Source organism: Procambarus clarkii, chromosome 19 (assembly GCF_040958095.1).
Source record: "Procambarus clarkii isolate CNS0578487 chromosome 19, FALCON_Pclarkii_2.0, whole genome shotgun sequence".
NCBI lineage: Eukaryota > Metazoa > Arthropoda > Malacostraca > Decapoda > Cambaridae > Procambarus > Procambarus clarkii.
The window spans coordinates 3652629-3679828 of NC_091168.1; the positions used below are offsets into that span (position 1 = coordinate 3652629).

Sequence of the window (27200 nt, forward strand, 5' to 3'; positions counted from 1 at the left end):
CGTCTTAGAATATTTCGAGGTTCCACACAAAATGCAAACACACACCTCACTTGTGCACCTGAAGGAACCATGCCATAATTTCTAGCACCTGCTGCAGAGGCGAGGAGAGGGTATGTATTCCTGAACGGAGCATCTGTCACCAGCAAGAATGAAGGAAGATGGAAAGGACCCACTATCAAACTTGACCTTCACAACGCAAAGAGGTTGACGATGACCACGAGGGGGTTGACTGAAGGTATCTATCTATCTGGAGAATAGCTTTAGCTTTGATGTCCAAAAGGTTTGGAAAGGATGGAGGAGGTAGAGGAATGGACAGGTGAAATTCTGGGAGAGGATGTGGGTATAGAAGAGGAGGAGGATTGAAAGTTCGGTGGCCTGTCCACCATGGGTTGGCGTATGTGTGTGTAGTTTGCTTTGGCATGTGGTATGTTGGGTTGTCAGTAGATTAGCTGGGTGTTTAGTGTTTATGTCCTAGCTGGTGTCTGGAAACCCTAAAGACGTTGGAGTTGGTCGCAGGAGAATAATCTTGGCAACATCAGGGTGGTTACTCTTCTTGTAGCACAAAAAGTATATTTATTTGTTATTTATTGAGTGTAAATCGGGTCCGGGATGGTCCACTCATCTGGGAGATCACTTAATGTTTGTGGTCTCGGGAAAGCCTGATCATGGATGTGTCTGATCACTTTTTGTTGGAGTGATTCTTATGTAGTGGTTCGTGTATCTCATAGTCACTGGTTGTGTTTACTGCTTCGTGGGGTTCTTCGGGATCTGGGACGGACATGTGCTTCATACAGGCCCGCCGCGAAGCGAAGTGCTTTGTTTTGGACCCGTTGGATCTTCAGTAGGTTGGTTTTGTTGGCGAGGTTTAAAGGGATGTAAGGATGCTCAAGGCTAGGCCTTTTATTCATTCTGTACAGGTGGATCTTGACGTGGGATGGGGCATGCCAGAAGTGGAATAGCCTGTCTGGAGCAGCAAGCGTTTGAAGAATCATGATCATAGAAAAGCACGGAGGATAGATTGGCGTTGGGCCTCAAAGATATACTGAATATCCTCGTGGTAGTCTTTCAGTTCCCTTTCACCAGTTGCAACAGTGTGAGAGAAGAACTGTGCCAATGTTGGCATTCAACCAGGCATTTTTGGAGATCCGAACAGGGGGGGGGGGTCTCCCAAATGCTTCCAGAGAAGGGGCTGCAACAACACTGGTACCAGTACAGTTGGGTTAAAGGTGACGAACGTATCCACCGAATCAACAAGGTGCTTTTGAAGGAATAAAATCAGGACAAGTAGGGTCAATAGAACTAAGATAAAAATACTTAGTCCATGTAGCAGGACCAAACAAAGCCTGGAAAGGAGATTGGGAGGGAATCGTGCAAGTGTGGAGGTGACGGTGCCAAGCACCTCTGGTAAGAGGGGGGCAAAAGGCGCAGTGGTAACAACGAGAGACGGAGCCACACCAGGTGAGGAGGTCACCACTGGGGGCTTGGGTCTCAACCCTATCAAAGAGGTGGGAGGGAGGGAGAGAAGAGTCAGTCAGTCGGAAGAGTCAGAAGTAGCATGGTCAGGGCCCAATGTAGTGGGGGCTACAAAAGCCCGGCCTTCCTACACAGCCCGACTCGGGAGCCTGGTTGCCTACCCCACGAGTCAGAAGTTAGGAGGGTCAGAAAAAGGCATAAAAACGATAAGAAAAAAATCAACCACGAATAAGCCTCCATACCCACCATGGAGCCAATTAGAGGGATGAGGCACTCGACAAGAAGGGGCTCCCCAGGGGTGCATCATGGGTATGTGCCCTGCAATCACCAACTTTAGAACCGTCAGTCTGTCAAGATCAGGTTTAGCGCACACAGGCAAAGATTGACAATAAAAGCGTCCCCTCGCTTGACAACGTCGGTATCCAGAGTTTTACGGGTGAGAGGATATGCCTCCCCAAATACATGACGTCTAAACAGAACAACACGTCTGAAAGAATAATCAAGAATGCTAAAAAGTCGGCGGGAAATATGTTTAATGTTAACAAATCTGATTCCTGAGATGCATATTGAGAAGGGAATTTTAATAAAGATTTTAGGGGGTGGGAATCTTTGGGTTTTTCATTAATTTCACAAACGCTTCCGTTCTGAAGAATACCATAGAACCATAGACAATGCTTCTGACGTGCAGCATTGCATAACGATTCCAGTCTGCATTTATCTGTTGTCTACGAAGATAAAGCCAAACTAACAGAATTCCTTCAACAGGAATTTTTTTTTTTACTTTCCAATCATCTCGTAAAGTTTTGGGACATAGTATTTTCTAGCTTCAGTTTGTTAATATTGCTCCAAATAAATAACAAAGATTAATGAAAACTTTTGTCCACATAATGTTTTCAGACTATATTATTGCTTTACTCTTTTGTATTAACCTCAAAATATTTTAATATTGCACTACAAATATATTTTTTAAAATGTTGCGTTCATTGAAAGAGCAGCTTATAGGCACCTGAAGTGTGAATGAAGGTATCACTCGCAGTGTTAAGAGCCTCGAGTCATGGTTGCTTAGATAATTTTTCTCAGAAATTTATTTCATTAATATTTAGCTTTTAAAATAATAATTTTAAAACAATAGAACACATGCCACCAGGGATTTAAGGGCCCTTTGTTGACCAGACCACACACTAGAAGGTGAAGGGACAACGACGTTTCAGTCTGTTCTGGACCATTCTAAAGTCGATTGTCTTGGACCATTCTCACAATCTACTTGAGAATGGTCCAGGACGGACCGAAACGTCATCGTGCCTTCACCTTCTAATGTGTGGTCTGGTCAACATACTTTAGCCACGTTATTGTGACTCATCGCCTGCATAAGGGCCCCTTCATTCACCCCGGCCTCTTAACCTGGTAGACAATGTCCGGCGTTTGAACATCAAAGTGTTCCAGAGATTAGAGGTTTATTGTATTTTGGCGAGGAGATCGAGGCCATTAACTTATTAAAAGAAACTTTTCCAACCATAACTAATGAAATATGACTTAATTAACCCACCCGGCAAAGACGGACACCGTTCTAGACTTTCTCTGCCCCCAATGTATGTGTCCTGTTTGACTCCAGACTTCCAGCTTATGCTAGCTTTTCAGAAGATTCTGCCCGAAACGCTGTGCGTACTAGTGGCTTTACAAGAATGAAAACAACACATGCTTTACTGTCATAAACCCAATGTAACATCGTGTATATAAATAAATAAAATCAAATAAACAAACTTCTTGTACATATATAAAAATAAATTAGATGGTCAGTGTTCAACCATGCAGTGCAAGTGTACTAAGGAAAACTAAGGAAAAGACTAAGGAAAAGAAGGTAATGGCTCAACTTTATAAATCTCAAGTGCACCCCCACTTAGATTACTGTATCCAAGCATGGCGATCTCATTTACAGATGGACATAGTAAGTAAGTAATTATCAAAAGAAGGCACCAAACCGGGAAGGCTATGTAGCACCATCAAGTACGCAAAATAATCAGAGGGCGCTAAATATCACCAAGGATGCCAATACGAGAACAAAAACGCATAAGGCGAACGATATCAAAAGTATCCGAGTCACCAAGAATTCTATCGAGGGACAGGTGACCGCGAGGGGCGGTCGGAAAGCAAGACACACGCTCGTCCTGGAAGTCAGGACATTCAAGAAGGACATGCACGACCGTAAGAGGGACGATGCAACTAGGACAATAAGGAGCAGGGCGGCGCTCCATCAAGTGACCATGGGTTAAGCGAGTATGGCCAATACGCAACCTCGCCAGAGCTGTTTCCCACCGCCGGTTACGGTGGAAGGAGGACGGCCACGAGGAAACACAACATTTAAGAGTACGTAGCTTGTTACCAGTAACAGACAACCAAGAAGCCTGCCAACGGGTAAGGACTGAGGAATGGATAACCGGGTAAAAGTCGGAATACGGAATGCCTTTGCGAGAGATGGGACAAGAGCGGACAGCTTCCTTGGCAGCAGCATCCGCACGCTCATTTAAAGACACACCAATATGGCTGGGAACCCAACAAAACTCAACCGACTTAAATTTACTGTGAACGAGAAACAGCCAATGCTGGATCTCGACAACTACCGGATGAACCGGATTAAAGGACCCGAGAGCCATGAGGGCACTACGAGAGTCAACAACAACCACAAAGGAAGACTGACAACGAGAAAGCAGGAGACGAAGAGAATAGAGAATAGCATAAAGTTCCGCTGTAAAGATGCTAGTCTCCGGAGGCAAGCGACACATATAAGTGCGATCAGGAAAAACAACAGAGTAGCCAACACCGTCCGCTGACTTAGACCCATCGGTGAAGACAGAAACGGAGCGGGAGTGAGAAGAAAAGTGCTCGAGGAAAAGGCGTTTGAGAACCGTAGGAGGGGTAAAAGCTTTAGTGATACGGGTCAAGGATGTACTAAACCGCGGAAGAGGGACCCTCCAAGGGGGCAAAGAAGGAACAACACGAGGAGAAACATCAGAAATACGAACGGAAAGAGAATCCTGTAGGCGAGATAACCGGACAGAAAGAGGGAGGTGGTGAAGAGGAACAGGAACCGCAGGATGGGTAAAAGTTAAAGCACGACAGAGGCCAGAGGAAGGATGTTGTAAGGACCGCGCAAGATAGCGAAGACAGTAGCGATCACGGCGGTCCTGGAGAGACAGGAAGCCAGTGTCAACAAACAAGCTAAGGATGGGAGTCGAACGAAAGGCACCAGAACTGAGACGCAACCCAGTATGGTGCAAAGCATCAAGACGGCGAAGAGTAGAAGGAGAAGCAGACGAGTAAGCAGGGCAACCATAATCGAGCTTAGACAGGACGAGAGAGGAATGTAAAGCAAGGAGAGTGCGCCTATCTGCCCCCCAAGAAGTATGGGACAAGACCCGAAGGAGGGTAAGGGCCTTAGAGCACTCAACACAGAGGTAAGAGATATGGGGAGACCAAGACAAACGAGTGTCAAGAAATAACCCCAAAAGCTTCGCGGAATCTTTGTATTCAAGGGGATGACCATAAAGTGACAAAGAGGGACGAAGAACAACCCGTTTCCGCGTAAAAGTCATGGCACAAGTCTTAGAAGTAGAGAACTTGAAGCCATGACCTGTGGCCCAAGACGACACGGCATCAATGGCAAGTTGAAGCCGGCGTTGAAGGAGAGGCGAATCATCACCCTGACAACAAAGGGTAAGATCATCGACATAGAGAGCGGAGAAGACACCAGAAGGAAGAGAGGAAAGAAGACCATTGAGGGCAACCAGAAAAAGAGTAGTGCTCAGAACACTACCCTGGGGCACACCTTCGTATTGCTGAAAAGAGGGAGACAGAGCGGTACCAAGGCGAACCCGAAAGGAACGAGGAGAGAGGAAGCTGCGGAGAAAGAGAGGGAGATGACCACGAAGGCCAAAAGAATGAAGTTGAGATAGGATATGATAACGCCAAGTGGTGTCGTAAGCCTTTTCTAGATCAAAAAGGACGGCAACAACGGAGGTCTTCGCAGCAAAAGCAGTACGAATATAGACCTCCAAGTTCACCAGGACATCTGTCGTGCTGCGGCACTTGCGGAAACCAAATTGAGAAGGGGAGAGGAGGTGATGGTGTTCCAGGAACCACATCAGACGAACGTTAACCATACGTTCAAAGAGTTTGCAGACACAACTTGTGAGAGCAATAGGGCGAAAGTCCTTAGGGGAAGTACCCAGAGACCCCGGTTTGCGAACAGGGAGGACAACGGCATCGAGCCAGTCCTCAGGGACTGACGACGACTCCCAGATCCGATTATACAGACTCAGTAAATACTGAGACGTGCTCGGAGGGAGATGGCGAAGCATCTCATAATGAATACCATCGGAGCCCGCCGCCGTAGAACCGCAGAGGGCTAGGGCAGAACGAAGTTCAGAGAGAGAGAAGGGATCATTATAGGGAAGCTGAAGATGAGTGCAGAAATCTAAAGGACGAGACTCAAGGACAGGTTTACGAAGAAGGGAAGATTGGGGAAGATGAAGACCAGAGCTAACAGAAGAAAAGTGGGAACCCAGTTCGGAAGCGACCTGCAACGGGTCCGCCACAAGTGTATCATGGAGGTGAAGGACCGGAGAAACATTGGGAACGAACTTACCCGCTATCTTGCGGATACGCTTCCAGATCTGGGCCAGAGGGGTTTCGGACGTAATTGTTCAGACATAAGATGCCCAACATTCACGTTTCGCTGTACGGATGGCCCTACGGGCCACCGCACTCGCTTTCCGAAAGAAAAGAAAAGAATCGGTCGTCTGCCTACGGCGGTGCCTCTTCCAGGCTGCACGCTTACAGCGGACAGCCCGAGCACAGTCCGCATTGCACCAGGGAACGCACTTCCGTGGACCCCGAGAGGAAGAGCGAGGAATAGAGCGGAGGGCAGCGTTGAAGACCGTGTCATGAAAAAGGAGGAGAGCGCGAGAGAGGGGCAGAAGGGAGAGGTCAGAGAGAGTAGCACTGAGGGAAAATAGGGTCCAGTCCGCTTTAGCAAACTGCCACCTAGGGAAAGAGAGGGAAGGGCGAAAAGAGAAAAAGGAAACAAGGATGGGGAAATGATCACTTCCATGGAGGTCATCAAGAACCTGCCACGTGAAATCTAAGTAAAGAGAAGAAGAGCAGAGAGAAAGATCAAGACAAGAAAGGGTGCGAGTTCGAGAGTCCAAATGAGTGGGCTCACCAGAATTCAGAAGAGACAGGGAAGAAGAGAGGAGAAACGGCTCAAGGAGGCGACCCCGGGTATTCGTCAGAACGTCACCCCAAAGAGAATGACGACAATTGAAGTCACCCAGCAGGAGCACAGGCTCCGGCAAGGAGTCTAGGAGGTGTTTCAAATCAGGAAGAGAGAGCGGGACACTCGGGGGGAGATAAATGGAACAAACTGTGTACCATTTCCCCACAAAGATACGAGCAGCAGAACAATGGAGAGGCGAAGGAAAAAGTAAAGGAACAAAGGGAACATCAGCCCGAATCAAGAGAGCAGAAGAATTAGAAGCCCCAGCAATGGCTGGGGGGGGGAGAGAAAGGAATAGCCACGAAAACGACCAGGACGAGCACCAAGCATTGGCTCCTGGAGACAGACACAAAGGGGCGAAAACCGCGAAATCAGAAGTTGGAGTTCGAGGAAATTGGCGTAATAACCTCGAACGTTCCATTGAAGAATGGACAACGACGAGAAGAGAAAGGACAAAAACAGAGAACAAGGAAGAAACAAAGGCGAAAGAACAACAGAGCACGTTAAAGAATATCAGGGTCGGGATCAGGGTCAGCAAAGTCAGGGTTAGGGGGCATGGGTAAACTGAGCAAAGACGGAGGGAAGGAAACGGGAGAACAGATCAGAGGTGGGCGGGCAGGGTCCGGAGGAGGAGGAGGAGGAGGAAGAGGAGGAGACAACGGAGAGGAGCAGTCAAGGACAGCAGCAGGAAGAGGAGGAGTAGAAAGAGGGGAGCGCACCCCAGCAAGAGCAGCAACCGAAAGGGAAGCAGGGGCCAAAGAAACCTCCATAGCAGGAACAGGGGGCGCAAGCACTGAAACGGGAGGGGAAGGAGCAACAGAGCCAGAAGGAGGAGCTGAGGAAGAAAGCGAAGCCTTCTTACCCGCCGGGGAAGAGGAAGGAGAGGAGCCAGGCTTACGCTTCTGACTTAAAGAGACCGGTGTCCCAGCAACTACGTACCGGGCAACGGATTCCAGTGTCTCAACAGGAGAAGCCGAACGAGAGCACACACGACGGCCGTTAGGAGAGCGATGGACATCCGCCCGCACCGACAGGCGGCGGGGAGAGCCGATAGATGGAGGAAGAGGATGGGAAGGAGGATCGGAGGGGGACGAGGAAGAAGACACAGAAGACACGACAGACCGGGTAGAAGGAAGGGGAACCCCAGACAGAGGACCAGGAGGAGGATCCTTCGGGAGAGAACCCAAAGGGACAGAGGAGGGGGCAGTGGGCGCATCAGGGTCCAAGGCCCGGAAACGGTTGTGAGTCTGAGGAAGGCGGGAAGCACGAGGAGAGGAAGAGCGCAACACGCGAGCATAAGAGATATTAGCATAAGGCGGGAGCCGGCGAACCTGGCGCCTCGCCTCAGGAAAAGATAAACGCTCCCGGTGCTTCAAGTTGAGGACAGCTGCCTCAAGCATGTAATGGACACACGCACGGGAGAAGGTAGGATGGGCCTCACCGCAGTTGAGGCAACGAGCCTGGGGAGAAGCGCACTCCGACTTAGAGTGACCTTCGCCACCACACAAAGGACAGAGAGAGACAGTCCCGGAGCAGCGGAGGGCACCATGCCCAAACCTCCAGCACTTGTTGCAGAGCCGAGGAGAAGGAATGTACTCCTGGACAGAGCACCTGGCACCAGCAAGAATGACAGAGGGTGGAAGGGCCCACCTGGAGAATAGAATGGCCCTGGGCAGTGAGGATATGGCGAATATCGTCGTGGCAGTCGCGCAGGTCCCGAACACCGGTCGCAACATGGGGCGGGAGCAAAATAGTGCCAACACTGGCATTCAACTGAGCGTTCTTCGAGACCCGAACGGGGGTCTCGCCAAGGCAGGATAAGGCAGCCAAGCGGGAAGCAGCATCTTGAGAAGGAGCAGCAACGACACGTGTACCGAGACGAGTGGGGTTGAAAGTAATGGAGGCATCCACGGAATCAATGAGATGTCGATGGAGGGAGAAATCGTCAGGAGGCGCAGAATCAAGAGGGAGGAGATCAAAATATTTGGCCCACGAAGCGGGACCAAACAAGGCTTGATAGGTAGCATTACTGGAAGGAATCGAGCGAGGGCGGCCGTGACGAGGACGGCGGTGAGAACCCCCAGAGAGAGAGGGGTTAAAAGGTGCAGTAGTTACAACCAGAGAAGGAGCCGCGCCAGGGGACGAGGTAGTCACCACTGGGGGCTTGGGGCTCGACCCAACCACAGAGGAGGGAGGGGAGCCAGAGGAAGGAGTCAGAGAGGCCAAAGGAGGAGCAAGGTCGGGGCCCAATGCAGCGGAGGCTACAGAGCCCGGTCTTCCAATACGGACCGACTCGGGGGCTTGGTCGCCCACCCCACGAGCCTGAGAAGGTAAACCAGAAGAAGCCGAAGCAGGGGTAATCATCTTGACGAAAGAAGAATTCACTCACGAATGTGCCCCCACACCCACCATGGAGCCACAATTAGAGGCAGGACACCCAACAAGAAGCTATCGCCGATCTTGTCGGGGCCTCCTAGGGGTGCGTCGTGAGTATACGCCCCACAAACGCCACCTTAAGAAACCGACAGTCCGTCGAGATCGGGTTCAGTGACGAAGTGGGGATTGACAATAAAAGGTTCCCCTCGCTCTCGACGTCGGGTACTGCAGTTCTACGGGTGCAAGAGTATGCCTCCTCAAGCACCCGGGCGTCAAAATAGAAGAAGTCCAAGGGAAGAACCAGAACGAGCAAAAGGTCGGCAGGAAACGGCAAGCAGATAGGAGAAGAGGGGGAGAAAAACGAAACAGAAGGAAAAGGAAAAGATGCCCAGCAGAATTGGAGAGGACGGCAGCAGGAGCACAAGGCTAGAAAAGGACAGAGGACTGTCCCAAGGAGCATCACACTCCGGCAGCCGCCCACTAAGCCCCCACACGGCGACAACGAGCTGAGCGGGGAGGGGGTACAGATGGACATAACTGCTCTGGAGAAGGATCAATACCGGGCACCAATAGTCATTCCAGAGCCAAGCCATCTCTCATTTTCAAGAACGCTTGAAGGCCACAGGGCTAAGAACACTGCAAACCAGGCCCGATCTCACTGAAACTTAAAATACTGAACATGTTATAGAATGTTGATCCGGATATTTTCTTCAGAAGGTCAGATTTAATAAACAAGGAGAAACAGTTTCAAGCTCATGCCACAATGTAGGATTGAGAACAGAAGATGCTTTTTCACCCAAAGGGTTATTAAGGCATGAAACCATCTACCCGCCGAAGCTGTAACTGTCAAAACTGTGCTGATTTTCAGAATATACCTGGAAAAGATCTTCAAGGCAAATGGGGGGGAAGAGGGGGGGGGAGGAACCTTCGACAAGTCTCTGGCTTCCAGTCCGCGTCGAGCCCACTAGGGTTAGTGGTCCTTAGGTACCACTAAATTTGCACCACCACTCGAAGGTATGCCAAACAATCACCTTTGCTGGGCAGATCAATGAAGCAAGCAAACTGTACTACCTGATCAAACCGGACTATGAAATGTCGGTCTATTCCATCCCGGCCGCCATCACAATCCCACAAACCATAGGCCCCATCCCTGGCCTTCCAAGCTTCATAAAGCTTACACCGGAAGCTTCAGGTCAAGGCCAGAGGGAAGCAGACCCGGCCTCTGCTCAAAGTGTGCCTCGCCCGCTTGGCATCAAAGGCCTGTTAGACTATACCCAGCAAACACACAACATTTGTGAACGTTTTTACAATGGTGCCACAAAGGTAATACTCTAACATTTGACATAAATACGTATTTGACGTCCTTAAAACCACTAGCTATAACTAAAAACATATTCTTGAGACAGTTTTTTAAGATTTATGTAAAAATTTAAAAATACTGAATGCAATGGAATTTTAATGTCTTCATGCTTTATATATAAAAATAAACAATTTTCAGTCAACATTTCGTTTTTTTTTTTTTACTTTATGTAAACCTATCCAATTTACGTTCTTATAACAAATATAACATTTATATGTCGTCAATATAACGTTATTTACATGAAATCGTTACGTTATTATAATGTTATATTAACGTATAATTCTTGTATAAAAACAAATATATTGAACTTTATATTTTAAACCTTGCAAAATTGTCGTAAAACTTGTAAGAAGACAGTAAGCATGCTTTATTTATGAAAATATAGAAAAAAAAAAACACATGTCACCTAGCTATAATTCTTTGTCTTTCTAGAGAATGTAATTTAAGCTTTGACAATCTTTCTTCATATGACAGGTTTCTAATTTGGGGTATTAACTTTGTTATCCTCCGCTGGACGCATTCTAGTAAATTTATATCCATACTGTGGATATACTGTGACCAAAAGTGAAAGTGCATATATCTCTAAATGCATGCGGAGCCTACCCAGAACAAGATATATCTGAAGAACAATTATCTGGTATCTTAATTATTACTAATGTTTCAATACATAAATCCCAGTGTTCTGTTTGCCTTATTACGAACATTTATTCATTTTTTTTTCTTTTAAATTCTTACTAATCATAACTCTCGGATCCCTTTCATAATTCGACTTCACAATCTCAGCACCATGCATGCATCTAGCTTATATCTTGTAACTATCGTTATTACCTATCCTCTAAACCTAACATTTGTCAGAATTAAACGGCATCGCCAATCTTTTGACCATATTTCAGTACCCAATTTAGATCGTTCGATCGATCAATTTAGATCCCCTTGTATCATGTATCATCATACATGATGATATAATGATATACACTACTTGTTATGCTAACATGCAGAACACACTTAACTCTGTATTAGTCTCATGTCAGGACTTAGGTTTAGTCATATCTCAGCAGAGGAAACAGATACTAAACGGGTGTCCACCCAGGCAGGGGAGGAGCTGTTTACAAGATGCAACTGTATGATGGCTCCGAGCTTGACTATTAACAGATTCAAATACCTTGGCCTTGTATTGTCCTGTTGTATTCAGACTCTGTCGTCAGTATAAAGAAAGGCTTCATAAGCCCTCTTGGAGATGTTGCAGGTTATCACTCAGGCTATGGTGTCAATGTCACAATTGTCAAAATGATGTACCTTGCACACATCAAATCTTTAGTGGATTATGCTGCACCTCTGCTTGCCTTGATGACTGAAAGAAAGCTTAAAGGGCTTGAAAACCTGCAGAACGAAGCCTTAAAGATAATCCTTTGATGCCCCTCGTACCACAGAAATACTTAACATGAGGAAGGAACTTAATATTCCGAGCGTTGTTTATCGTGTTACTGAAATTAACTGTCAAATTGGCATAAAAATGCTAAGGCTAGCTCATGCTAACTGTCACAGAAGCCCTTTCCATTTTGTCTTTATTGAAGGTCAACATTGATTCAAATGCATAACTAAATCTGTAACTGAACTCAATGTATCAGATTTATAATTTGTATCAAGAAAGACAACAACACTACTTTCCTGCACTGTGGGAAATTACACCCTTTCCAATTTTAATCCCTCCCTTTCCACCCAAGAAGCAAATTAGAGATCAGCCCAAGCTTCAGATATTATGTACCCTACTCTGCTCTCCTCTCACTATTATGCACTTACCTATCCCTATCTTACTTATGGTATCTGTGCTTGGGGTTCAACCTTTGCAAACTACCTCAAGCCCCTCATCATCCAGCAGAAATCTGTTATCAGGATAATAAACTCTGCTTTCAGACAACACACAGCTCCACTGTTTAAATCCCTAAACATGCTAAACATAAATTCACTCCATACATTCTTGTGCTAATTACATTTATAAAACCCTTTTTTTAAGTGCAAGCCCTGTTCTGAAACTCTTCCTGGACAGATGTAATAGAACAATCACCACACCAGTCAAATATCTCTGATATCCTCAGAGTGAAACAATCTGTGTAAACACACTGCAAATAAAGGGACCTAGTCTATGGAACTCACTTGCTAATGAGCTGAAAAGCTGTCCAACTTTTGCCTTACTCAAAAATAAAACCAAAAAGTACCTAATTTCATATTCATAGTCTTCCACCTAGAGCTATCTTCACACTGTTTCTAGTGCTACCCAGTCCATCATTCTTTGTACCTAAGCCACATATTTTTCACCATTGTAATCTTAGATCATCTATTATCATGGTTGTTTTATTGAGTGCATATTCTGCTGCATTACTCCTTGTAATGATCCTCATATTGTGCTTCAGTAATCCAATGTATAACCCTGAGATGTTTTCCTAATTTTACTTAGGATTTCTTGTTCATTATTGTGTATTGTTCTGATCTGCTTTTGTGTCGAAAATTCTTGCATTGTACCTGTAAAAATTTGACAATTTTACTGTAATTATCCTACTTGAAATCATCTGTACTTGTAAAGTAAAGCTGTAATGTACCTGTTAACACGTTTTATCAATTTTACTCTCATTTCTCTAAAACTTTCTTTGTTTAATTATTTGCTCAAAAGTTAGTTTAAGGACTTGCCCAAAACGCTATGCAAGCTAGTGGCTTTACAAGATTGTAATTCCAACTTAAACTCTATGTTGTCTCTTAACCCCAATGTACGTTCTTGTATATGTATAAATAAATAAAATTAATAAATAAATAACGAGGGATCGAGGCATTAATACGCAGTACGTGCTTCCCTTACCTGTGACGTCACAGCGCCATCTGACGACAGCATAAACACAGGCGGCCATTTTATGTTCCAAGATTAATTTTTTTTTTTTTAAATTTTCCCCCGAGGGGTGAGTTTATTGGGCAGCGCCTAATGTGTTCGCAATAGAATGTTCTACAAGAACATATGTATAAAATGTCACACAAGGATGCGTTAGACCGGCAGCAAATAAACAACTACGTTGATCACTAGCCGTGAGCTCCAAACAGCTATGAAATGTTTCTATTCTTTTCAGGGTTGTAAACTCCACACTTGTCCTATAACGTTAAATTTGGTATCATTGAAATCGCAATAAAATTCCCTACACGGACATAGGCATATAAATGTAGAATCATGATCTCGCCCACCCTCAAGAGTGTGGGAATTGGGCGAAGTGTTACATGTTAACGCACATCGACGAAATTAGTATTGAAAAGTGTATTCCTTTCACTGTCCTGACCTTAATTTTCAATGTATTTCATTTTATACCCATGAGTTTGCAATAGAATGTTCTACAAGGACATATGTATAAAATGTCACACAAGGATGCGTTAGACCGGCAACAAATAAAAAAAAACCTACGTCGATTAATTAATTACTCTCGTCGTGTCAACAATACAAGTCTTACCACGAAGATACAATACAATGCCGTTCTCCCAAATAGGCTATGTGGCTATTAGAAAAAACGAAAATTTTATGGCAAACATGTTCATACTATCCCCAAGTCGATCAGCGTGTGAGAAATTAGACCACTGACAAACGTTTCCCCAGTCTGTCTGCCTCAGTTCTACCATATGTTCCCTGGCCTCAGCCAGAGCCGTTTGAAAGAGCTTAAGCGTTTTTTTTTTTTTTTTTTTAAATTTTGCCCCGAGGGGTGAGTTTATTGGGCAGCGCCACTCATCTTGTGAGTGGACACACCGCCATAGCAGCATGTACAACTCCCCCAATAGGAAGAAAACCCGCTGGGTTGTTCATCCTGTCACTTGTACCCAGACACAGCTGGGACTTGCTTAACTGTCTCAAGTGAACAGCTCCTCAAACAAGAAGATTAACATCTATCAACCCTTAAAAGCTTACGTTATCTTGCGGGTGCAAAATGGGGAAATCTTTTAAGAACAGTATCAATATTTGACAATTAGTGTTTTCCTAACTCAAACAATGTGGGGTTTATTATTCTACACATACTTCTGATATGTCTCAGGTGTTCACATTCACGTAGATAGTGGTCAAGGCGGTGTCCATCACTTTCACCACAGATTCTGCAACTTCGCTGATCAACTGTTGTTTCCATTCCATATATCCATGGATATTTGTATCCAAGACGGATTTTCGCTGTTACTGATTCTCTCCCTCGTCCTCCTCCTCTTCGGCCATAATGATTGGGATTGCCAGCTGCACCCATGTTGTACCATCAAATAGATTCACTGGTTTGTGCTTCTATCCTCCTTTCCTCGGTTACCTTGTCACGGTGATGTTGCCTGACAATACCTCTAATTTGTAGTAGAGTCTTGGGTATGAAGTATTCAATATGGTCTCCTTCAGCTTCTTCAGCAGCCAGCACATCTGCTCGTTCATTCCCACATATTCCAACATGGGAGGGGATCCACAGAAACTTGATGACTCTTCCCTGATTGATAAGTACTCTTACAGAGTTCTTAATTTCACCGACTATTGCAAGATTTTCTGCCCGATTTTTTCCTAGGCTTTGCAGTGCTGCTTTTGAATCGGTGCAAATCACTGCACCATTAGTGCTCCGTTTACGAAACCTTAACGCCATAACAATGGCAGTTAGCTCTGCTTGCGTTGAAGAGGCATAGTTCTCAATATGTGCTTTTTCTTCATTTCTGCGTTGGAAAGTATTATTCTTGATAACCGTGTATGCTGCACCAGCCCTGCCATTGACAGGATTAGATGACCCGTCAGTGTAGATTTGATGTAGTTCATCTCGGCTTCTTTATAAATTTCCTCGAGATACTTGATACCACAAGAAATGAGGCACATGTTGGATTTTTTCGTTGCCATTTCATTGATGATGATCTTGCACGAGTCATCCTCCCAGGGAGGTAACCTCTCTACAGGCAGGAGCTCACGGGCTTGCTCAACAGGTGAAGCTCTTCGAGGTAGCAGACTGATCTGTGATGCCATTTTTTGCTTCTCCTGTTTCCCCCTGAAAGTAGCAGAGCTAAGTTTTTTCTTAGCAATATCATTGTAATGGGGATCTCTGGCTATCCTAATTGCAAGCTAAGCATTCAGCTCCCGAATTCTGCTTTTAACACTGGGAAGAGACAACTCTCGTAGATTAGGCGTTTTGGCAGTTCTTGGAACTCCAAGAATGATTGTCATGGCTTCATTTTGAATGCTTTCAAGCCTTTTCATATTGCTTTGGGAGTAGGTGCACAGAACTGGTGCGGCACAGTCTATGACGGAACGCACATAGGCTGTGTACATCATTTTAAGCACGGCAAGAGAGGCTCCATATCCATTCCAGGTTATAGCTTTCAGTGCCCTGAGTCGACTTTTGCATGTTCCTATGAGTTGATTGAGCTGCTCTTTCTTTCCCTTGTTAGAGCCGACAGTGACGCCAAGGTGCCGATAGTGGTCAACCCATTCAAGTGTTACACCATTAATTTCCAGTTCTTCATTTGCTTTCCGCTTGTTTTGGGAGTAGGCCTTCATCTTGTTTGTGGAGAGAGTGAAACCGAGCTAAATACATTTCCTTCCAAGGAGTTCAATGGACTGTTCAATTTTTCCCAAGGTGGGAGCTTGTATTAGGACATCTGTATATCCCACTTGTTGTGTTCCTTCCGGAAAATCAATATTTGCAACGGCGTTCATAAGTACATTGAATAGTGTAGGGCTTAAGACTCTACCTTGGGGGGTCCCGAGTTCCATATTCATTGTTCTGGAGACTGCTCCATTGAAGCAAACCTTGGCTTTCCTTCTTGTGAGGTAGTTTTCAACCCATTTCATGAGTCTCCCCTTGACACCCATGCATGCAAGCTCGTCCAGGATCGCAATCCCCTGTGCTTTGTCGAAGGCTCCTTTGATGTCAACAAATACAGAGTACCTAGCCGTGTCATTAGCCAAGCAATTAACTATACAATTTGCTGTGCTTTAACGTCCTTTAACAAATCCATTGACCCCCTCCCCTAACCTGCATATTTTGTGCAACATTCGGTTTAGGATGATCCTTTCAAGCATCTTGCAAGTGCATGACACGAGACTGATAGGTCTGTAATTACCAGGGTCATTAGGCTTCGGTATGGGAACAAATATTGCGTGTTTCCATTGTGTGGGCAACACTCCACTTAGGAATGACTTGTTAAACAGGTGGAGTAGTGGATTCCCAGACACTTCACACAGTGCATTGAGTATGTCGTAGGTGACGCCATCTTCACCAGGTGCTGTACTTTTACACTTTTTCATAGCGCCCCTTACTTCTTGGGCTGTGATTGGTTCCTCATATTCGTCATCACTAGACAGTGCTCTTGTTATCCTAATTCTTCTGTCATCATGTCGCAGGAGCTGTTCCCTGCAGGGAGGAGGATGCTGCATCACTCCACTTGTGAATTAGTTCCTCAGCCTTACCCTGGGTGGGTGTGTCTGCGAGCCGCAGGCCGGGCTCTGCCCCCCTTAGCTATCTGAGTTTTTTACCACACTTGTCTTGCAAATGTTTCCCATCCAATAGAGCTAGTGAACTCAAGCCATTGTCTTTCCCGCTCTTTAATCTTCTCTTCCCTGGCTACTTGACAGTTTTAAATAACTCGTGGTTGCTGTCAGTGGGATGTCTCCGGTACTCTCTACTCATGTCTCGCACATTTGCGTTAAGCATCTTTATGTAATCATTCTCATACCATTTTATTTTCTTCCTGAGGGTTACTTTGCCCAGGCGTACGGCGCGGAACTCTTAGACAGCTCTCAATTTGGTGATTACGGTCATCAACAAATGTGTCAATGTCTCCTGGGATTTGGAATTCCGTGAACCAGTCACTCGTCCTGTTTATGAAGTGCGGCCTCATATCTGGTCCGAGTGATAACCTTTTTCTTTTATTTGTCTCTTTCCTTCTCTTGCTCATGTCGACGGTGGTAATCAGTGCCCAATGGTCACTACATAAACTGTGCACAATATGTGTACTGGCATCTATGTCCTGTGCATTCAGCAGGAAAGCATAGTCTAATCTTCCTCCTCTGAGGTGAGTTGGCTGTTCATCACCCAGGACTCTAAGGTTTTCACTTCCCCTGACAAAGAGTGACAGTTTCCGTCCATTGACATTGGGCTGATGACAGTTGGCACCAAAGTGTGGGTGTCTGGCATTAAGGTCACCGACCAGAAGGGTAGGTTCTTCATTAATAAATTCAGGCAGTGTGTCAAGGTCAAGTTTACTGTGGCACATATAGGTTGATTATATGTAGGGCATTATTGTTTAAGTAAAGGGTTACTCCCAGTGACTCAAACTCCTCCCCCATGTGCAGGTCATCAATAATCTGTGCGGAAATGTTGTTATTTACAAAAGTGATGAGACCCCGTTTTCGAGCTTAAGCATTTCAGCAGTGCGGGTCCTTCTATAAGCTAGTCCAATTTTTCTGGCAGTGTGTTTTAGTGCATGCAATTTAATATCATAATAAGCATAAGTGCTATTACCAGTGTAATTTGGGTTACGTGGCCTGGACGATGGATCAAGTGATTCTATAAGCTGCTCGATAGTACCTGTGAGATTGTTAAGAATTAGGGGTGACCTGATGGAGGTGTACAAGTGGATGAATGAACATAAAGGGGGTATTAAATGTAACAATATTATAAATGTAACATCAATAGGGGTATTAAATCTATCAACATAAAACATTAATGTTAGTGGCCATCAGGTAAAATCAGGTTAATATTGGTAAAGAATTTAAATGAGTTAAACTAAATACGAACTTAATATATATTTTGCGAACGCAAAAATATATTCCCAAGGTATTGTAATTGCAAATAAATATTTAATACAATTATTTTTAACATTTTTTTATTTTAGATTTTCGTATTATTTGATAATATATAATAGCATTTAGATAATGCTAGAGCTGAACATTCTTTAGGCTCGTTGCCTTTTGTGGTAGTCGGCCAGTTTAAAATCATGGCGAGAGAGACGGCTGCTGGCTTATCGACAAAATCCTGCTGCATCTACAATAGTTAAGGTAACTGTTTTCTTTTATTTGTTTTTAGACATGTGTAGTATATATATAAGCTGGTGGTGGTAGGCTGGAGGCGTGTTGATGGCCCCGGAGGCGTGCTGATGGCCCCGGAGGCGTGCTGATGGCCCCGGAGGCGTGCTGATGGCCCCGGAGGCGTGCTGATGGCCCCGGAGGCGTGCTGATGGCCCCGGAGGCGTGCTGATGGCCCCGGAGGCGTGCTGATGGCCCCGGAGGCGTGCTGATGGCCCCGGAGGCGTGCTGATGGCCCCGGAGGCGTGCTGATGGCCCCGGAGGCGTGCTGATGGCCCCGGAGGCGTGCTGATGGCCCCGGAGGCGTGTTGATGGCCCCGGAGGCGTGTTGATGGCCCCGGAGGCGTGTTGATGGCCCCGGAGGCGTGTTGATGGCCCCGCAGGCGTGTTGATGGCCCCGGAGGCGTGTTGATGGCCCCGGAGGCGTGTTGATGGCCCCGGAGGCGTGTTGATGGCCCCGGAGGCGTGTTGATGGCCCCGGAGGCGTGTTGATGGCCCCGGAGGCGTGTTGATGGCCCCGGAGGCGTGTTGATGGCCCCGGAGGCGTGATGACGGTGGTGTTGATGGCCCTGGAGGCGTGTTGATGGCCTAGAATTGTGTTGACGGTGGTGTTGATGGCCCTGGAGGCGTGTTGATGGCCTAGAATTGTGTTGACGGTGTTGATGGCCTGGATGATGAGTTATAAATCTAAATCATTTATATACATTATGAATAACAGAGGTCCCAGGACATTGGATCCAGGATATTATTGTGCATCCTAGTATTGTGCATGTGTAGTATGTATATTTATGTAGTATATTTGGCATAATTTGGCATTTAGTTAGTGCCACTTAGTGGCATGTGTCTGCACCCTTTCCAGTTTGTTGATATACTACTTAAGATATGATCACCATACAACTGCTGCATACTCCAACTTTGGTCTAACAAAAGTTGGAGTATGCAGATTTCTGTTGAAATCCTGTTTCCTAGTTCTGCATCTGTTTTGGTATAAATGTTTTTGCTCCTTTATCTTATATTTCACAAAATTGACACATTTATTCGTCTCATTTACTTCCTTTCCTAACAGCAGGTCTATCCAGTAAACTTCCTTAAATTCCTTTCCGACTTCCAGCCTAATGTTTGTTTTATCCTAGTGTGTATGATGCTAGCATGTGTCTGGTGCCTGTTGTGTTAAATCGAAGATAAATGAACAAGTCTAGGTCCAATAACTTAATGATTTTTTTATGGAGTAATCTATGCTATGTTGATAGTGCTGTTGTGTGTCTGCAGGTGCATTCAGTGTGTTTTTCATGCCTGGTGTGTTAATTGGTGGTGACTAGGTATATTCACAATAGTCGTCTCTATCACTAATGACACTATTGCAGATGACAGTATCTTTGTAATATATTGCTGTGCCACCTCCTTTCTTATTAGGCCTGCAATTATGAATGGCTTTATAACCAGCCAAGTTGTAGAGTTGGGTATAGTCTTTACTTAGCCAAGTTTCTGTTAAAATGATGATACCTGGTTGATGGGGTTCTAGGAGTTCTTTTACTCCCCAAGCCGAGCCCGAGGCCAGGCTTAACCATTACACTGCTCATGGGTCCTGGGGACATTTACACCCCTGTGCGCAAGAAAAAAAAAAATCTAAAATTTTTTTTTCGTCTTCTAAACATGTTAATTTGTGTCCCCTGAGCACGGGAAAAATAATAAAAAAATTATATTATACATACCAATGACACAATTGAGCCGAGAAGTTGGCCGATGACGTCAGAGAACGTGAGCGCTCAAGGGTGCTGCGTCAGGCAGCCGTCACAGAACGTGAGCGCTCAAGGGTTCTGTGTCAGGCAGCCGTCACTCACGGCCGCTCACGAGGCCCGAGTTCCCGCGAATTTATTTTCGCGGAATTATTTAGGGGGCATCTGGTTCCAAAAATGCAAAAATAAAAAAGTCGTTCGATTTCAATCAAACTTTTTAGACAAGTTTTATATGAAAAGTGTTTCATCTGGTCCAAGTTTCAGCATCGTAGCATAAATAGAAAGGGAGAAAAAAATATTGAAGTAGTTGTGAAAATTATGCCAAAATAGTCAAAATCGATTATCAATCAAAAGTGTCAACTGAAATCATAGCTATGACTCTTTGCTATCTCAATAGCATATATTAAACAAATATTATAATTAGTTTAATTGGAAAAAAAATTTAAGAAAAAAAAAAGTATTTATTTTTTTTCGGGTGATTTGCATCAAACTTACACACCTCAATTTTGGAGAAAATTGGTTGATGTCAACCTAAGCCACAGATTTTAGAACCTTAGACTTTATTCATTTCTTTTTTTTTTTAATTGACACAAACGTTTACATAACCGATTCATTTTTTATTCAATTTACATGAAACTTACACAGTATATGTGGAGGGCATGTCTCTACATTTGCATATTTTCATTTTTCTCTAAGTTCATTTATTGATTTTGTAATAGCAATAAACATGCCATATTTGCATAATTTTGGGGGGGAACTTTGAACATTTGTATTAGGAAAACTAAAGATGTTTTGGAAATTCTATAACATGTAATCCTTTATTATATGCTAATGTGTCAGAAAAGTGTCACAATAATTATATCTGAAACGTGTGTTCTGAAGTGTAGACTTGAAAATGTGTAAAAAAACGTTGGGGAAAAAAAAAAAAAAAACTCCCTTTCTATTTACGCTTCAGTACTGAAAGTTGGGACAATTTCAGCACTTTTCATATACAACAAGTCAAATAATATTGGTTGACATTGAACAACTTTTCCAACACCAACCAGATGGCCCCTTCACCACACTACCTGAGAAGCCATGTTCGTCATTAGCAGGAATATCTACATTTGTGGCTGAATAAAGTATCATGTGTAACACCATTCCTGATTCACAGTCACAGAGCACAAAGAATTTCAGTCCAAATCGGTGACGTTTTGAGGGAATATACTGCTTGAAGGCAGCACGCCCTTTGAAAAGCACAAGGGATTCATCAACAACCAGCTTCTGAGCTGGTACGTAGTAATCTCGGAACTTTCCAATCAGGTCATTTAGCACGTGCCTCACCCTCCAAAGCCTATCATCCTGTCTCTCGTCTGCATTATTTGCAAAATGAATGCACCGTAGGATCAACAGAAATCTGTCTCGGGACATATATTTCCCGAACAATGGTGTTGGAACAGCGTTGTCTTTGCTCCAATAATCTGAAATTACGTGTTTCACACAATGTTTCATCAACATGCAAATTTCAAAAACACACACACAGTTCACCAACAGTTGTATCTTTCCAACGCTGTAGTCGTGAAAATTCTGATACTTCCTCATCTTCAAAGAGATCGGCCGCAAGTCTGTTCGTTTCGTGAACAATGTGTTCCATGAGCGGCTCATCGAAATATACAGTAAAGAAGTCCATTTCACACATTTCGTCACCAGTATCAGGGAAAAGATCTGTAATTCCCACATCTCTGTCGTCAAAGTCGGGAATTTGTGGAACAAAATCTTCCATCACTCCACACACACACACACACACACACACACACACACACAAACCTGCTGCCTTCCGACCCAGCAAACAATTTTAGGTTGCCACAACATATCTGGAAAGTATTTGAAAGTATTGGAAACGTTTGTTTTATCGTATCAGATACGATATTGTGTGTGGACTTAAATAGGTTTCCAAAACTTATAACCAAGACATATGTATCTAACACTAATTTGAGATGTTGTGGCAACTTTACACTCCTAACATGAGTCATTCATAATCCATTCATATACCAATATGAATCTCTTATGAAAAGTTTGAGCCAATAATCTGAACCCTTTTCACATCTTTGTGTTTAAAGTTAAATTTCTTGAAATTAAACTATATTTTATATTATATTATTATTTTCAATTTAAATATTAAAACCAATTGAAGGGTAAAAAAAATCTAATAATTTATATTTCTTTTATTATTTACTAACAATTATAATTATTTACTAACGGAGAGAGGGGAGGCTGTACGGCGGAGAGTGGCGGCTGTGGCGGACAGTGGCGGCGGTGGCGGATAGTGGCGGCAGTGGCGGATAGTGGCGGCGGGCGGACAGTGGCGGCGGGCGGACAGTGGCGGTGGTGGCGGATAGTGGCGGCGGTGGCGGATAGTGGCGGCGGCGGACAGTGGCGGCTGTGGCGGATAGTGGCGGCGGGCGGACCGTGGCGGCTTTGTCGGCGGTGGTGGACAGTGGCGGCGGCGGTGGTGGACAGTGGCGGGGGGCGGACAGTGGCAGCGGCGGGCGGACAGTGGTGGTGGCGGCGGGCGGACAGTGGTGGTGGCGGCGGGCGGACAGTGGTGGTGGCGGCGGGCGGACAGTGGTGGTGGCGGCGGGCGGACAGTGGTGGTGGCGGCGGGCGGACAGTGGTGGTGGCGGCGGGCGGACAGTGGTGGTGGCGGCGGGCGGACAGTGGTGGTGGCGGCGGGCGGACAGTGGTGGTGGCGGCGGGCGGACAGTGGTGGCGGTGGCAGACAGTGGTGGCGGCGGGCGGACAGTGGCGGCGGGCGGACAGTGGCGTCGGGCGGACAGTGGCGGCGGTGGCGGACAGTGGTGGCTGTGGCGGACAGTGGCGGCGGGCGGACCGTGGCGGCTTTGGCGGCGGTGGTGGACAGTGGCGGCGGGCGGACAGTGGCGGCGGCGGGCGGACAGTGGCGGCGGCGGGCGGACAGTGGCGGCGGCGGGCGGACAGTGGCGGCGGCGGGCGGACAGTGGCGGCGGCGGGCGGACAGTGGCGGTGGTGGCGGATAGTGGCGGCGGCGGACAGTGGCGGCTGTGGCGGATAGTGGCGGCGGGCGGACCGTGGCGGCGGCGGTGGTGGACAGTGGCGGCGGCGGTGGTGGACAGTGGCGGCGGGCGGACAGTGGCGGCGGCGGGCGGACAGTGGTGGTGGCGGCGGGCGGACAGTGGTGGCGGCGGGCGGACAGTGGTGGCGGCGGGCGGACAGTGGTGGCGGCGGGCGGACAGTGGTGGTGGCGGCGGGCGGACAGTGGTGGTGGCGGCGGGCGGACAGTGGTGGTGGCGGCGGGCGGACAGTGGTGGTGGCGGCGGGCGGACAGTGGTGGTGGCGGCGGGCGGACAGTGGTGGTGGCGGCGGGCGGACAGTGGTGGTGGCGGCGGGCGGACAGTGGTGGTGGCGGCGGCAGACAGTGGTGGCGGTGGCAGACAGTGGTGGCGGTGGCAGACAGTGGTGGCGGTGGCGGACAGTGGTGGCGGCGGGCGGACAGTGGCGGCGGGCGGACAGTGGCGTCGGGCGGACAGTGGCGGCGGTGGCGGACAGTGGTGGCTGTGGCGGACAGTGGCGGCGGGCGGACCGTGGCGGCTTTGGCGGCGGTGGTGGACAGTGGCGGCGGGCGGACAGTGGCGGCGGCGGGCGGACAGTGGCGGCGGCGGGCGGACAGTGGCGGCGGCGGGCGGACAGTGGCGGCGGCGGGCGGACAGTGGCGGCGGCGGGCGGACAGTGGCGGCGGCGGGCGGACAGTGGTGGCGGCGGGCGGACAGTGGCGGTGGTGGCGGATAGTGGCGGCGGCGGACAGTGGCGGCTGTGGCGGATAGTGGCGGCGGGCGGACCGTGGCGGCGGCGGTGGTGGACAGTGGCGGCGGCGGTGGTGGACAGTGGCGGCGGCGGTGGTGGACAGTGGCAGCGGGCGGACAGTGGCGGCGGCGGGCGGACAGTGGTGGTGGCGGCGGGCGGACAGTGGTGGCGGCGGGCGGACAGTGGTGGCGGCGGGCGGACAGTGGTGGCGGCGGGCGGACAGTGGAGGCGGCGGGCGGACAGTGGTGGTGGCGGCGGGCGGACAGTGGTGGTGGCGGCGGGCGGACAGTGGTGGTGGCGGCGGGCGGACAGTGGTGGTGGCGGCGGGCGGACAGTGGTGGTGGCGGCGGGCGGACAGTGGTGGCGGCGGCGGGCGGACAGTGGTGACGGTGGCAGACAGTGGTGGCGGTGGCAGACAGTGGTGGCGGTGGCGGACAGTGGTGGCGGCGGGCGGACAGTGGCGGCGGTGGCGGACAGTGGCGGCGGGCGGACAGTGGCGTCGGGCGGACAGTGGCGGCGGTGGCGGACAGTGGCGGCGGTGGCGGACAGTGGCGGCGGGCGGACCGTGGCGGCTTTGGCGGCGGTGGTGGACAGTGGCGGCGGGCGGACAGTGGCGGCGGCGGGCGGACAGTGGCGGCGGCGGGCGGACAGTGGCGGCGGCGGGCGGACAGTGGCGGCGGCGGGCGGACAGTGGCGGCGGCGGGCGGACAGTGGCGGCGGCGGGCGGACAGTGGAGGCGGCGGGCGGACAGTGGAGGCGGCGGGCGGACAGTGGAGGCGGCGGGCGGACAGTGGTGGCGGCGGGCGGACAGTGGCGGCGGTGGCGGACAGTGGCGGCGGTGGCGGACAGTGGCGGCGGTGGCGGACAGTGGCGGCGGTGGCGGACACTGGCGGCTGTGTCTGGCGGTGGTGGCGGCGTCTGTAATGAGTGGTGGCGGCAGGCGGTGGTGGGTGGTGGTGGTGGTGGCGGCGGCGGCTGGTGGTGGTGGCGGTGGTGGTGGGTGGTGGTGGCGGCGGCGTCTGGTGGTGGTCGTGGGTGGTGGCGGCGGGTGGTGGGTGGCGGCGGCGGCTGGTGGTGGTGGGTGGTGGCGGCGGGTGGTGGCGGCTGTGGTGGGTGGTGGCGGGCGGTGGCTGTGGTGGGTGGTGACGATCGGCGGTGGGGGCGGCTGGCGGTGGGTGGTGGCTGGCGGTGGGTGGTGGTGGGTGGTGGCGGGTGGTGGCGGCTGGTGGTGGGTGGTGGCGGCGGTGATGGGTGGTGGTGGCGGCGGCGGTGATGGGTGGTGGCGGCGGTGGTGGTGGTGGGTGGTGGTGGTGGGTGGTGGCGGCGGCGGGTGGCGGTGGTGGGTGGCGGTGGCTGGTGGTGGCTGGTGGTGGCGGGCGGTGGCTGTGGTGGGTGGTGACGATCGGCGGTGGGGGCGGCTGGCGGTGGGTGGTGGCTGGCGGTGGGTGGTGGCGGGTGGTGGGTGGTGGCGGGTGGCGGCTGGTGGTGGGTGGTGGCGGGCTGGTGGTGGGTGGTGGCGGCTGGTGGTGGGTGGTGGCGGCGGTGATGGGTGGTGGTGGCGGCGGCGGTGATGGGTGGTGGCGGCGGTGGTGGTGGTGGGTGGTGGTGGTGGGTGGTGGCGGCGGCGGGTGGCGGTGGCTGGTGGCGGCTGGTGGTGGGTGGTGGCGGCGGGTGGTGAGTGGCGGTGGTGGGTGGCGGTGGCTGGTGGCGGGTGGTGGCGGGTGGCGGCTGGTGGTGGGTGGTGGCGGCTGGTGGCGGGTGGTGGCGGCTGGTGGCGGGTGGCGGCTGGTGGTGGGTGGTGGTGGCGGCGGCGGTGATGGGTGGTGGCGGCGGCGGTGGTGGTGGGTGGTGGTGGCGGCGGCGGCGGTGGTGGTGGGTGGTGGTGGGTGGTGGCGGCGGTGGTGGTGGGTGGTGGTGGCGGCTGGTGGTGGTGGGTGGTGGCGGCGGGTGGCGGTGGTGGGTGGCGGTGGCTGGTGGCGGCTGGTGGTGGGTGGTGGCGGCGGGTGGTGAGTGGCGGTGGTGGGTGGCGGTGGCGGGTGGCGGTGGCGGGTGGCGGGTGGTGGCGGGTGGTGGCGGGTGGCGGCTGGTGGTGGGTGGTGGCGGCGGGTGGCGGTGGCTGGTGGTGGGTGGCGGTGGCTGGTGGCGGGTGGTGGTGGGTGGTGGCGGGTGGCGGCTGGTGGCGGGTGGCGGCTGGTGGTGGGTGGTGGCAGGTGGCGGCTGGTGGTGGGTGGTGGCGGCTGGTGGTGGGTGGCGGCGGGTGGTGGGTGGCGGGTGGTGGTGGGTGGGTGGCGGCTGGTGGTGGGTGGCGGCTGGTGGTGGGTGGTGGCGGCTGGTGGTGGGTGGTGGCGGGCAGCGGGTGGCGGCGGGTGGCGGCTGGTGGCGGGTGGCGGCTGGTGGCGGGTGGCGGCGGGTGGCGGCTGGTGGTGGGTGGCGGCGGGTGGTGGGTGGTGGCGGGTGGCGGCTGGTGGTGGGTGGTGGCGGCTGGTGGTGGGTGGTGGCGGGTGGCGGCTGGTGGTGGGCGGCGGGTGGTGGGCGGCGGGTGGCGGCCAGCTGGGACACACCCTTCACCACTGATGGTCTGAGTACAACTAACCATATGTCTCTCTCACCCACCAGCCCAGTGTTGCCAGCTCGCGCTCTCAAAATGTTTCCTTCAAAGATTGTATATTATCTTTGAACAACAAGTTTGATTATCAAGGAAATAATGCATATATTATTGTCACATTAATACTGTGCAATATCTTATTACATTCCTGCTAAATAATTATAATTTGAAACAGGACAAAAAATCCAACATATATATAAAAACCAACATTAGAGATCACGAGGCCTAGGCCTCGCCTGTGACCAAACATCCTGCCTCCCTGGCCTGCTTCCCTCTCACACCTCACACTCTTAACACTCTCATAATCACTCTCACTCTCTTACTCTGTCACTCTTACTCTCTGTCACTCTTACTCTCTGTCACTCTTACTCTCTGTCACTCTTACTCTCTGTCACTCTTACTCTCTGTCACTCTTACTCTCTGTCACTCTTACACTGTCATTCTTACTCACTCTCAGTCACCCTTACCCATTCATACTCACTCTCTCTCTTACTCTC

The 27200-nt window shown here is 49.5% G+C and overlaps 1 protein-coding gene across 1 annotated transcript in view; it reads right to left on the minus strand.

Moving 5' to 3' along the window:
• LOC138366547 (fap1 adhesin-like) overlaps positions 1–27200 on the minus strand; it is a 74329-nt gene that overhangs the window by 22408 nt on the left and 24721 nt on the right. The window lies entirely within an intron of this gene.